Consider the following 14705-nt stretch of genomic DNA (forward strand, 5'->3'; position numbering starts at 1 on the left):
GTGGGAGAGAGGGAAGAAATGGGAGAGTTGGAAGAGATGAAAGAGAGAGAATGTGTGAGAGGGCTGAGGTAAGAAAGGGAATTGGAGGAGAGGGACAGACGAGGAGGGGGAGAAGTGGAATGGAAGAAAGGAAGGGAGAAAGAGAAGAAATGGGGAAATTAGAGGAACTGGAGGAGAGAGAATGTTTGAGAAAGGATGGGAATAGGGGAATGGAGAGGGAGAGGAGAGGAAAAGAGGGGAGGAAAGGGAAGCGAAGAGACTGAGAGAGAAAGAGAAGAAATGGGAGAAATATAGGAGATGGAAGGGAGAATGTATAAGAGGGGAAGGAGAGGAATAGGAGTAGAAGAGGGAGAGGGGTGACGAGAAGGGAGAGAAGGGAAATGGAAGAGAGAGAGAAGAATGAGAGAGTGAAATAATAGGAGAATTAGATGAGATGTAGAAAAAGGGGAAGTGGGAGGATTAGAAATGGAAGATAAAAGTGATGATAAGGGAGAGGAATAAAGTGAAAGTATTATTATTATCATTATTATTATTATTATTATTATTATTATTATTATTATTATTATTATTATTATTATTATTACTATTATTATTATTATTAAACAGTGCGGTATATGAAACTGGAAGAGAATAAATACGTCACCCAAACACACATAGAATAAACTATAAAAGGAATAAAGCAGAAAATGAATAAATATGAAAAACAGTCTTTCTTGCTGAGAGGATCAAGCAACAAAAGAAAAAAACGTTTGAGACATGAAAGTGACATTCAGTGTGACATAAATTGTTATAATGGACCAGTAGGGATTGAAGTTTAATGGCACACGATTATGTTGCCGCTACAGAAAAAAAAAAATAATAATCCACGATCGATTTTAATAAGTTAACATTTCGGCGCTCAATATTTCAGGAGGAGGAGGCGGAGGCACCGGCAGGAGCGATCGCAAATGTTAGAATAGAGCAAGCTTAATTGGCCTAGATTATACACATTAATATAGACATTATACACATACGCCCGGAACGTTGCTACACAGAGGCACTCACCCACTTTCTCAGACATTTCGGGCTTTCACACTCCTATTTTGGCTTTCTTAGAGGTTGTTAGTACGTCCATGGGATGTTTTATGGTCCTCGTGATAGTTTAACAAGACCTCTACATCATGAGAAGCCGACTAATCTCTTTTGTGGCCCTTGGAAGTGTATAGTTTGAGAGCCTAAAGCATCGGAGAATTGGGCTTCACTTACTCATATTTGATAAGGCTCTCGTAAAGGTTGTGTTAGTATTTTCATGGGTAGTTTTATGGTTCTCGTGATAGTTTAACAAGACTTCTACATCATAAACGTGAAAAACTCATGATAAGCCGACTAATCTCTTTTATGGCCTTTGGAAGTGTATATTTTGGGAGGCGAAACCATCGGAGAATTGGGCTTCACACACTCATATTTGATTAGTCTCGTAAAGGTTGTGTTAGTATATTCATGGATAGTTTTAAAGGTCTATTGAAAGTTTGACAAGGCTTCTGCACCATGAATGTGAAAAACTCCTGAGAATCCGACTAATCTCCTTTGTGGCCTTTGAAAATATTTATTGTGAGAGGCGAGAGCGTCTGAGAACACGGGGCTGAGACGCTTTAGACGACGTTAGTCACCCTCCAGTAAACAGGGAAGACGAACCTGAGCAGGAGCCTAAAACCATCTCTCAGTACTCGTGCCAAGACTCTGGAAACATCTTAAAGAGTAATAGGAGTATATTTTCGAAGGATCAGCGCCAGCAAAGGAATCGAGGCTGTTTAAAGAGTTCATTGACGTTTCTTTGGATCTATAAGTCACTCAGAACACACTCAGCGGATTAACACCAGCTAAAGAATCAAGATCAAGAGTGTATTGACTTTTCTTTGGGTCTGAATTCCACTCACAGAACTTAACGGCAGCAGAGGGATCGAGAATGTTTAGAAATGTAATGAGTTTTCTTTGGGTTTGAATGCCACTCGCGGGGCATAAGAGGATCAACACCAGCAAAAGGATCAAGGCTGTTTATGAATCTTTTGATATTTTTGGGTCTGAATGGCACTCACAGAATATACTAAGTCTTAACAGCAGCTAAAGGATCGAGGTTGTTTGGGAGGGTATTGACTTATCTTTAGCTCTAAATGCCACTCGAAGAACTAAAAGAATCAACGACAGCAAAGGGATCGAGGATGTTAAGCAATGTATCAAGTTTTCTTCGCAGGCACATCTCCGCTTTTCTTCCTTTCTTTGACGTGTAATGATGTGACCAGATTTTATAGTGCAAAACTCTTAGGTACCTTCATGCCAAATTTCACTACACAGCACCGTTGCCAGATTGTCGTACTGAGAGCCGAGTGTTTACCGGTTTCTGGCCCATAACTGTTGCCAAGAAGCACCAATAATTAACCATTTAAACAATAACCATATATGAAGGCAGTTATTTGGGTGATGAAAGCAGTTTATGGGTCGGAAATCGGCAAACGTAAGAGGCAGAGACGACAATCTGGTTAGCTTTAGCAGCCACATTACTAGAGGTTTTCACAGTGTGGTCACCTCCTCCCAGGCAACACAACATAGAGGATCAGCACCATCAAAGGGATCAAGATTGTTAAGAAGTGTGTTGGCGTCCTTGACTCTAAATGCCACACATACAAGCCGGGTCTGAGGTTCGCGGGATCGGGTACAAACACACGAATGAGCTTTGGATCAAAATGTCATGAGCAGGTTGGTCATGAGTTACCCGCCATTACAGAGGCGAAAAGGGAGAAAGAAAAAATGGAAGGAAACCGAGGAAAGAAAGTGGCAAGGAATAAAGACGAAAGGGCATGAAGGAAGAGATGGAATAAATGGAAGAAAAGAGAATAAAGGTGTACTGAAGAAAGGGAATAAAAGACGAAAAGAGAGATAAAAAGAGATAGAATGAAAGGAAAGGAAAGGATGGTGATTCAGCGAAGAAGAGGAATTAAAGATGAAAGAGTAAATAGAAAGAACAGAAGGAAAAAAAGGAAAGAATAGTAATATAGCGAAGGAAGAGAATGAAAGATGAAAAGGGAGAAAAAGTGGATGAAAGGAAAGGAAAGGATTTTGATGTACCAAATAACGGAAATAAAAAAAAAGAAAGGCTAAAAAAGAAGGGATAAAAGGAAAGGAAAGAATAGTGATGCAGGGAAGAAAAATAATAAAACACGAAAAGGAAGAACAAAAAACAAAAGAAAGATTGAAAAAGACGGTGATGCAAGAAAAGGAATAAAAGAGCGAACCGTGAGGACAAAAAAAAAGATGACCTAGAATAAAAATGGAAGACATAGGAAGTAAAGGAGAAAGAACGAAGAGGAATGTGAGAAAGGCAAGAGAGAAAATGAATGAAAAAAATGAAAAAAATGACCCAGAGTAATTTTGTGATAGTGTGTGATAAGCCTTCTAAATCCACAGGCAGAATCGCAGTCGTGTCATTGTTGTTGTTATTATTATTATTATTATTATTATTATTATTATTATTATTATTATTATTATTATTATTATTATTATTATTATTACTAAATTTTTTCTAATACTATCCTTGACTTCGACTTTTCAAACATTTCACCACCGATGATTCCAGTGTGTGTGTGTGTGTGTGTGTGTGTGTGTGTGTGTGTGTGTGTGTGTGTGTGTGTGTGTGTGTGCATAAAACTTACACACATCCACATATTCTGATTCATACGCGTATAATCGACTTACCAACGTGTGTGTGTGTGTGTGTGTGTGTGTGTGTGTGTGTGTGTGTTGCTCTTCACTTCTCTATTATCACACTCACGCACTCTTCCTGCCCCCAAATCACCACCACCAGAATTTATACTGATCACACACACACACACACACACACACACACACACACACACACACACACACACACACACACACACACACACACACACCGGAAGCAGAGTCCACGCACCTCCATAACACTTCCTTTTGATTCATATTGTTATTTTCTTTGTTTCTTTTTTTCTGTCTTGTTTTATTGAGTGCAAAGACCTGGAATTATTATTGTTTTCTCTTTTTTTCTTTGCTTGTTATTATTATTATTATTTATTATTATTATTTATTGTTATTATTATATCGGGTCGAGATTTGTGTTATACTTTCTCTTTTTGTTTTTGTTATTTTTTTTCTTCCTCGTTTTTTTCTTGATTACTTTTCTCTTATTTTCTTGATGGAGGGTTTTTTTATGACGTTGTGACACTGTAATTTGTCTCATTTTCTTTCCATTAATCTTTTTTTTTTTCACTAACCAGGTGAATGACCCATATTTTTTCTCTTCATTTTTCCTTTTTTTTTTTTTAGATGGTCAATCAGCGTTTATTCTTTCTTTCTTTTCCTTTTTTTCCCTGCCTTTTTTCTCTTTTTTTCTCTCCCCTTTTTCCTTTTCTTTTTTCTCCCCTTCTTATCTCCCCTTTTTCTTCGGTTAGGAATTTAGCGTTTCTTTTCTTTTCTTTTTTCTCTCCCCTTTTTCTTTTTTTCCTTTTCTCTCCTTTTTCCTTTTCCTTTTTTTTTCTTTTTTCTCTTTTTCATCTCCCTCTTTCTTCGGTTAGGTATTTAGTGTTTTTTTTCTTTTTTCTCTCACCTTTTTCTTCATATCTTTTCTCCCCTTGTTCCTTTTCCTTTTTCTTTCCTTTTTCTTCGGTTAGGTAATTTGCGTTTCTTTTTCTTTTTTTCCTTTTCTCCCCTTGTTCCTTTTCCTTTTTCTCCCCTTTTTCTTCGGTTAGGTATTTAGCGTTTATTTTTTCTTTTATTTTCTCTCTCCCCTTTTTCTTGGACAACTTAAGTGGATAAGTAGTCTGACCTTTCCAGCACTTTTATCGGTTTATTGGTGGGTGTAGCTGCTGGACGGCTGACTACTGGCGGCTACTTCTCGTCAGGGGATGTGGCTGTAGGGAGGAAGCTCAGGAATTTTTTTATCTATCGCCTTATTGACCAGCGTGAAGGTACCGTTTATGTTTTATTCCGAGATCTGGTAGCGGTAAAACTATCTCGGGGATGTGGCTGTTTTCTCTGAGTGGTGTGTCTGGTGTAGTATTCTTATGTATTTTAATATCTTTCGAGTATTTTTTATGGTTTCTTCTGAGATCTGGTTACGGTAAGACTATTTCTGGGATGGCTGGGTCTTATTTCTTCACTAGTGTGTGTCTATTGTAGTATTTTGTAGCGTTTTGAGAGCTGGTCACTTCAGGATTGTGTATTTGCTGGGTGTGACTTCTCGAGCAGTGTGTCGATTGTAGTATTCTGAGATCTGATAACACTGTCAGACTATTTCAAGGATGTGGGTGTATTTTTTACTAGTGTGGGTACTGTAGTATTCTGATATCTGGTCACACTTTAGGATTATTTATTTTAAAGATGTAGCTCGTTTTATTTTTGCTTAGTTTATATCGACTGTAGTATACCAAGATCTGGTCACACTGGAATATTGATTGAGAGGTGTGGCTTCTCTTTACCTGTGCATGTCTATTTTAACATTCTATGATCTGGTCACATTGCAGTATTGTTTATCTGTAGGGTGTGATTCATCTAAATTCGTATGTGTCGACTATAGTATTTTGAGATCTGGTCACACTAAGATACCCCATTTGCAGTGTGTGGCTGATTTTATTGACTATTGTGGCTAACGTAATTTTCCAAGATTGGGTGATTGCGCGATTGTTTATATAAAAGACCTGGCTCGTTGTGACCATGCCAGTACGAGCGTGTCACACCATAAGATTGTTTATGAAAAGGATGTGGCTGTAAGGGTAGCCTCACGTACCGCAAAATTATCTCTCATAAAGTGTCGCTTGGGAGGAGGTGACCATAGTATGAAAGCCTTTAGTAATGTGGCTGCTAGAACTAACCACACCTTGATCATTTAGAGGTGTGGCTGTAATTAAAACGTGGCATCATGAGACCTTAGAGTTTTGTATGATAGCGGTGTGGGTGTATAAACAAAACCTGGCGGCACGATCCCTAAGACTTTTATGTATCTATCTATCTCTGTGCATTATAAGATCTGGCCACACCACCACACTGCATAGGTAGCAAAAAGCAGAGATGTGACTGCAAAAGATGGCCACACTGGGGGAAGATAAGGAGAGGGGTGTGGTTTTCCTCTTCACCACAGGGAGGCCACACTACCCAAAATTTATTATCGTATGCAAATACAGGTTTAGCCACACTGCTACACAAGAGTGGGTAAACAGAGATATGGTCGTAAAAACATAGCCACACTAAAAATATGATATAGAAGATTGTAGTTTTACTCTTTTAAAGTTTTAGTGGCCTTGTCCACACTACTTAACCACACCATAACACTGCACTGGTTGGAAAATAGAGAGATATGGTCGTAGAAGCACATCCACACTAAAAATGTAACAGAGGGGTGTGGCTTTACTCCCAACAAAAGGCGGCCACACTACCACACAGCCTCGGTTGCAAAAGAGAAAGAGCGAGAGGTGTGGCAGTAACAAACACACAGCCACACTAAAGGAAATAAAAAAAGCGGGGTGTGGTTTCGCTCTATAGCCACAGTACCGCGAAAGGAAACAAACGAGTGTGTGTGTGTGTGTGTGTGTGTGTGTGTGTGTGTGTGTGTGTGTGTGTGTGTGTGTGTGTGTGTGTGTTCAAGCCAACCACACTAGGTGCTAAAATAAAAGGGTGTGGCCACATGCGAACTGCCCAGAGCATTGGAGACAAAAGATGGGTGTGGCTACAGCTCTCCCCCTCCCCCTCCCCCTCCCCCCTCCTCCCTTCTACCTCTGCCCACAAACCTGACGAAGATGTGGCTTGAATTTCAATCAGTGTTAAGGACGTTTTTTTGTGTGTGGTTCCGGCCATATCACATTTCAACACATTGCTCCTCCTCCACCCTTCCCGGTCACACCCTTCTCCCCTTCTCTCTTCCTCCACCTCTTTTTCTCTCTCCTCTCCCCCCTCTCCTTTCACCCCTTTTTCTGTCCCCTCTCCCCTTACCTTTCCCTCCCTCTCCCCTTTTCCTCTCCCCCCTCTCCTCACCTCTTTTTCTCTTCCCTTTCCGCCCCATCGTTTCTCTCTCCCCTTTCCCTCTTACTTTATCCTCCCACTTCACTTCCTTTTCCTCTTTTGCTTTCATCCACCGCATCGCACCTTTCACTCCCCTTTTCATCACCTTTTCCCTCTCTTTCCCCTCTTTTTTCTTCACCCTCCTTATCTTACTTTCCTCTTCCTATTCCTGCTCTTAATCCCTCATCTCTCATTTTCCTTTTCACTCCCCCATATAGTTTTTCACCCCTCGTCTCCCATTACTTCTCCCCTTTCTTTATCACCCCTTTTTTGTTACATCATCCCTCCCCCTTCCATCCCAACACTCTTCCTTTTTACCTCCCAATTGTTACCCCCCCTCCCCTCCTCCCAGCATCCCCTCTTCCCTTTTCTCCTCCCTCTCCCATTCTTTATTCTTCTTACGCCGCAAAAAAAGGGGCAAGAAAAGGATCGGATAACAAAAAAAGAAAACATCAGCGTTCTCCCTAGCCCTCCATCCCCTCCCTTCCCCCCCTCTCAACCATCACCTCAAAAATAGAAAGTTAAATAAAAGCATGAAAAAAATAAAACCTTGGCCAGTAAATCACAGGCGTCCATAAACTTTTTCTGACAATACCAACGACAACAACAACAACAGCAACACTTTCGACCAATCACTCAGCTCTGCAAATAGATAAATGAATAAGGAGGAGAATAGAGGAAGAGAGTAAATGAAGCGGCAAAGGAAAGAGGGAAGAAGAGTGGGAGAAATGGGTGGTTGGAAGGGAGAAGAATAAAAGGAGGAAGTAGAAGAAGGACGAAACGAAAAGGGGAAGGGAAGGAGATGGAAAATTGATAGAAAATAAGAAATTAAAAATGGGAAGGAAAGTTGGATGTATTGAAGGAAGAAAGGAAGGAAAGGAAAGAAGAATTGTATGAAAGAAAGAAGGAAGGCAACAGGGAGGAGGGAAAAGATGAAATGTTGGAAGGAAGAAAAAGAAGAAAAGGAAGTAGCGAGAGTTAGATGGCTGTGTTAGAAAGAAAGAAAGGATAAATGGGAAAAATAGTGAAGGAAGGAAGGAAAGAAAGGGGGATAAAAGAAGAAAAAACGAAAGAAATGAGAGAAGGAAAAGCTGAATGGCTGTAGGAAGGAAGGAAGAACTGAAGGAACGAAGGAGGGAAAATAAGAAAAGTAGGAGTCATGAAAAAAGAAAGAACATTGTGAAGGAAAGAAGGAAGGATCAAAAGAAAAACTGCATTATCGAACGAAAGGAAGATAAGGAAGAAAAATGGAGAAAGACTGAAAAATAGAGAAAGACAGAAGGATAGAAAGAGGAAAGGAGGGATCAAGAGAAGCCGGAAGTAAAAAAAAAAAAAGATGGAAAAAAGGAAGAAGAGAATATACGAAAGAGAAAAAAGCGGGTAAAGAAAGATAAAAGGAAAACCGCAGATAATAAAGAGCTGAAGGACACGGAAGAAGAGATGGGAAAAGGAAAAGGGAAAAATAATGAATAGAGAACAATAAATGAACGATATATAAAGGAAAAATAATAAGAAAATAGCACAGAAGCGAAGAAAGAAAAAGTGGAATGCAGAGTGAAAGAAGAAAGGGGAATGAAAGAGGAGAAAAGAAGGAGGAAAAAGAGGAAAGGGAGAAATAGAGAGGGAGAGAAAGGAGGAAAGAAAGCAGATAGGAAAAACGGAAGAGGGAGGGATGCAAAGGGAGATAAAGAGGGAGGGATAATACAAAAATTTGAGAGAAAGGAAAAGAAAAAAGGGAGACAAAGAAGAGAAAATAAGAAAATGAGAAAGAAAAAAGAAAGAAAAAAAGAATAGTAGGAAAAGGAAGAAAAGAGCAGGAAAGAGGTAAATACAGAAACAGGAGGAGAGAAAGAAGGAAAAAAGGAAACAGAAACAGCGGAAGAGAAAGAAGGTAAGGAAAGATAAACAGAGGAATAGAAAGGAAGAAAGGAAAAAAAAGAGGAGAAGAAAGAGGGAGAGGATGGAAGGGAAGAGAGACAAACAGAAGCAAAAAAAGAAGGAAAATAATGAAGCTACAGAGAGAAAAAAAAGACAGGGAGAGAAGGGAAAGAAGGGAAGGGCGGAAAGGAAAAAGGGAAATAGGAAAACCACAGAGAAAAAAAAGACAGGGAGAGAAGGGAAAAAAGGGAAGGGAGGAAAGGGAAATAAGAAAACCACAGATAGAAAAAAAAAGACAGAGAAGGGAAAGAGAGGAAGGGAGGAGAGGGAAAGGGGAAATAAGAAACCCACAGAAGGAGGAAATAAAGAAGAAAGGGAGAAATAGAGAGGGAGAGAAAGGGGGAAAGAAAACAGATAGAAAAAGTGAAAGAGGGAAAGAAGGAAAAGAAGGGAAGGGAGGAGAGAGAGAAAGGGGAAATAGGAAAACACAGAGAAAACGAAAAAGTCAGGAAGAGAAGGGAAAGAAGGGAAGGGAGGAGAGAAAGGGGATAGAGGAAACAAAAAACCCACAGAGAAAACGAAAAAACAGGGAGAGAAGGAAAAGAAGGGAGGAGAGGGAAAGGGGTAAGTGAATAATAGCTTATGAATAATGGAACGAACTACCGCCGGGGGGAAGCGAGAACAGCTGATGCCAAAACTCACCTTAGGAAATGAAGATGAGCTGTGTGATGAAGTGACGTAGAGGGCGCTGTAGAGGAGGAGGAGGAGGAGGAGGAGGTTGTGGTATAGGAAGAATTGATGGACCAGAAGAAGTGAAAAAAGGGGAAAAAGTAGGAAAAGAATCGAATATGAGAAAGAGGAAGAGGAGAGGAGGTATATAGGAAGAACAGATAGACCAAAGGAAGGAAAAAGAGGAAGAAAGAAGAATAGGGAGAAGGAAAAGAGGAAAAGAGATAGAAAGAGGAACGGAAAGTCAGAAAAAGAAGAGGAGGATGAAAGAGCAGTAGGAAAGGAGGAGGAAAAAGAAGAGGAAGAGGAAGGAGGAATTTATAGGCCCGCTACCTGCTTCCAATAAGTAGGAGAAGGAAGAGGAAAAGGAGAAGGAGGAAGAAGAGGAAGAGGAGGAAAGTAGGTAAAGAGAGAGAGAGAGAGAGTGGGGGGGGGAGGGGGGATGTAAGATTAACCAGGCTCAAATTAACCGACCATTTCTCTTTTTATTGTTTCGCCAAAGTGTAGATCAAACTTTTCCTTGTCTTTTTTTCTCTACTTTTTTTACTTCTCTTTTTCTCTTTACTTTTCCTTCCCGGCCGAGACTAAAAAAAAAAAGGTGGATGAAGTGAAGGGAGGGACAGCAGCCGTCTTCTTTTTTTTCCTCCTTTTTTTCTCTCCTCTCCTCTTTACTCTTTTATATTTCTCCTCTTTTGTTTACTTTCCTTCTTGTCTGTTTGTCTGTCTGTCTTACCACGAGCAGACTTATTTTTCTCTTCTCTTTTCTTTTTTCTTTTCCTCCTTTTCTCTTTTCTCTCTTTTTCCCCTCTTTTGTATACTCTTCTTGTCCGTTTGTCTGTCTGTCTTAACACGAACAGACTTTTTTTCTCTTTTTCTGCTGCTTTTCTTTTTTTTTTCTTCCTCTGTTTGTCTTTCCTCACACGTACAGAATTTTTCTTCTCTTTTCTCCTCCTCTTTTCTCCTTTATTTCCTCTTTTCTCTCCTCTCCTTCTCCTTCACCCGTCTTCGTGTGTGTCTGTACGTCTTAGCATGTGCACACACACTAACGTACATACACACACGCACACACGACTGATGAGATCCTTGCTACTCTTTTCTTCCTTTTTCTTCTTGTTTTTTGTTGTTTTCTTTACCTTTTTTCTCTTTTCTTCTTCCTCGTTCTTATCGGTTTTTATCTTCGTCTCGTCTTGTTTTTTTTTTTTTTCTCTTTTCTCCTTTCCTCCGGTTCTCTCGTATCGGTTTGTTCGTTCGTGTGTGTGTGTGTTCGCTATCTGTGGCACAAAAAAATTATATTGAAGAAAAATAAATCACAAAATTGTTGATGGACATATTTTTTTCTTATTTTTTTGTGACCCGGAAAAATACAATTCACTCACACGGCAAAAAATTATGATAAAAGTAATAATAATAATAATAATAATAATAATAATAATAATAATAATAATAATAATAAATAAAGCAATAATAATAAAGTTAGATAAAAGGGAAAAAATATAAAACTTGAAAAATCTTACATTACATTTTTTTTCACTTCTCACGTCTCAAAACAAAAAGAAAAAAAAAGAAAAAAGAAAAACTGAGGCGACATAACTTTCCTTTTTCCTCATTTTCTCTCGTCCTCAAACCTTCCATCACACTTTTTTTCCTCCTTTACCTTTTATATTTTCTTCTTTTCCTTATAGTTTTCTTCCTCTTCTTCTTCTTCGTCTCGTCGCTGACTTCACCAAACTCAGCATGTCCAAACACGTAAGTCAGCAAAGTCCCGACGCACACGCTAAACACACGCACACACACGCACACGGGCACGATCAGCAGTCAGCGGAGGCGTGTATGTGTATGTGGGTGTGTATGTGTGTGTGTGCGTGTGTGTGTGCGTGTGTGTGCGGGGAGCGAGGGGAGGCGTGTGTGGCCCCGCCTGCATCAGCCCACCAACTGACTGCCTGTTCCTCTCTCGACCTGGATCTGCCTCCCGCGGACCAAGGTGGCGAGGGAGGGTGCGCACGGCCGCCTCTCTCCCTCCCTCCCTCCCTCTCTCCCTCTCTCTCGGTCTCTGCCTCCATGCCTGCCTTTCTCCTCCGCCTCAATCTCTCTCCTATTCTCCCAACCTCACGCTCTCTCTCTCTCTCTTGCTCCTTCTTACTTTCTCTCGCTCGTTCTTATTCTCTCTCTCTCTCTCTCTCTCTCTCTCTCTCTCTCTCTCTCTCTCTCTCTCTCTCTCTGACTTACCTTCATGTTCCCTTCCTCCTCCTCCTCTCCTTCCCTCCCTTCTTCCTCTTTCTGATTTACGTTTCTCTCCCTTCTTTCCCTCCCCCTTCCTCCTCACTCTCTTACTTAATCTCTTCTCCTTTCCTCCCTCATTTATCCATATTCTCTCTCTCTCTCTCTCTCTCTCTCTCTCTCTCTCTCTCTCTCTCTCTCTCTCTCTCTCTCTCTCTCTCTCTCTCTCTCTCTCCATTGTTTTCACTTGTACATCTTCATTCATTCTTGTTCATATTTCACAGGTCAATGAATTTTCTGATAGTCCCCCCTCCCCCCTTCCCCCTCCCTTAGTCCCCATTCTTCCTCCTCCCCCCCCATCCCCCCATCCCTCCTTCCCCTCTTCCCGTTTTCTTTTTCGTAATAATCCATTGTAATACGTATTTTTTTTCCTCCTCCTTTTCCCATCCACCTCGTCCTTCTTTTCCTCTCATTTCCTCTCTTTAATTTCTTTCCTCCTCCTCATTGTTCCTTCTTTCTCTTCCTCCTCCTCCTCCTTCTTTTCCTCTTTCTAATTTCTTTCCTTCTCCTCATCGTTCCTTCTCTCTCTTCTTCCTCCTCCTCCTTTTCCTCTCATTTCCTCTTTCTAATTTCTTTCCTCCTCCTCTTCGTCTGACTTCATATTCTTTCTTTTTCCTTCTCATCTTTCTCCTCCTCCTCCTCCACCTCTTCATCATCTTCATATTTTAATTTAACTTTTTTTTCACGATAATAGTTTTTTTTTTCTTGTGTTTTTGGCGTCTAACGATGTACTTCTTTCCATCTTTTTTTTTTCTTTTCCATTTCTTCGTTGTAAAATCTGTATTGCCTAACTTTTAAGAACTGTTTGATATTTCTTTGTTTCTTTCCTCGTTTTATTTTTTTATCAATATTTAGTTCAATCAGTCATATATTTTTGTCTTTTTATTTGTTTGTAATTATTTATTTTATTTGTTTATCATTGCTTATTTATTCAGTGTTCTATTTGCTTATGTTTTGTTACTTAAAATATTTTCCATTTAATGCGTTATTATTTTCACTTTATCTTTCTTTAATACGTTTTTTCCACTACCATTTTCTTACTTTAATATCATCTTGCTTATTTTTATTTGCTTACTCTACTTTCTTACTCTAATCTTTCCCCTTCCGATATCTATTAACTACTCTTTTCATTTTTTTCTCACTTTTTTAACATTTTCTTGCTTTAATATTATCTAACTTATTATTATTTGCTTTCTCCATTTTCTTACGCTAATCTTTCCTCTTCCGATGTCTATTTAATACTCTTTTCACTTTTTTTCTTACTTCTAACATTTTCTTTCATTAATATTTTCTTCCTCCAATATTCTCCTCTAATTCCTCACCTTTAACTAACGACTTCTTAAGGAGGCTTGGGCGATTCGGGTGTTTTGCTTCGCGCTTCGTTGCGACTAAGTGAAGCTTCGTTACGCTTTGTTCACTCCCTCCTCCGTGTGTGTGTGTATGTGTGTGTGTGTGTGTGTGTGTGTGTTAATTTCTGCGTACTAGCGTGTGGAAGAAGACGAGAAGTAGGAAGAGGAGGAGGAGGAGGAGGAGGAGGAGGAGGAGGAGAGCTAAAAATATACTGTGATATTAGGAAGAGAAAATAGAAGAAGAAAAAGAGAAAGATGAAGAGAACTAAGAACATACCACGAAAGGAAGAAAAGGAAGAAAAATAAGAAGAGAAAGAGGGAGAGAACTTAAAATATACTATAAAAGAAGGAGGAGTAAAAAGAGTAGAAAGAGAATTAGGAAAAGAACTGAAAATAAACGTTGAAAGTAAGAGAAAAGAAGAAAAAGAAAGAGAAAGAAGAAAATAGTGAATGTAGGAAATGAATAATGTAGCAAAGAATGAAGAAGAATATGATGAAGAGAGGAAGATAAAGGAAGAGAGGATAAGAAGAAAAATATGAAGAAGGAAATGCTACAGAGAAAAGGAAAATGAAGAGAAGGAAAATAAGAAGGAAAAAGAAGTGAAATCAGAAAAGAACTATGAGGTTAAGATTGATGAAAAAAAGAATGAAGAAAAAGAAGAAAAGGGAAGAAAAGAAAAGGAAAAAGAAAAAACTGAAAATTGATGCTGGTAACTTAGGGAGATCAAGAGAGAGAGAGAGAGAGAGAGAGAGAGAGAGAGAGAGACAGACAGACAGACAGAGAGAGAGAGAGAGAGAAAAAACACAGACAGACATCGAAAGGGGTATAAACACTAAATCGATAAGAGAGAGAGAGAGAGAGAGAGAGAGAGAGAGTATGAACTTCAAACTAACAACAACAGCAACAACAATAAAATTGACAACGATTGAATAAGTGATAAATGGCGGACAGTAAATAAGAGAAACGAAAACAACAACAACAACAACAGAGAGAGAGAGAGAGAGTATTGTCAGGAACATTAATAACAGGTAAAATTGGTTCCTATTACACCTGTCGTCATCGCTAATAGCTCACCTGTCTTAATTTATATCAATCATGTAATGGACCTCCAAACGTTTTTTATATTAATGGAACCAACAATAATAATAATAATAATAATAATAATAATAATAATAATAATAATTGTAGTAGTAGTTGTAGTAGTAGTAAAAGTAGTAGTAGTAGTAGTAGTAGGAATAGTAATAGAAGAAGAAGAATTAGAAGAAAAAGAATTAGAAGAAGAAGAAGAATAGAGGAGATCTCGATAAGAGAGTGAGAAAAGAAAATGGATTGACAGAGATATGCAAGTAGATAGATAAAGAAATAGATAGATAAACAGATAGATAGATACTTAGATACTGAGAGAGAGA

The 14705-nt window shown here is 39.1% G+C and overlaps 1 long non-coding RNA gene across 2 annotated transcripts in view; it reads left to right on the forward strand.

Moving 5' to 3' along the window:
* LOC126985438 (uncharacterized) overlaps positions 1–14705 on the forward strand; it is a 142091-nt gene that overhangs the window by 89650 nt on the left and 37736 nt on the right. The gene's annotated exons all lie outside the window — the stretch shown is intronic.

The sequence above is a fragment of the Eriocheir sinensis genome, chromosome 59 (assembly GCF_024679095.1).
Source record: "Eriocheir sinensis breed Jianghai 21 chromosome 59, ASM2467909v1, whole genome shotgun sequence".
NCBI classification, from domain to species: Eukaryota; Metazoa; Arthropoda; class Malacostraca; order Decapoda; family Varunidae; genus Eriocheir; species Eriocheir sinensis.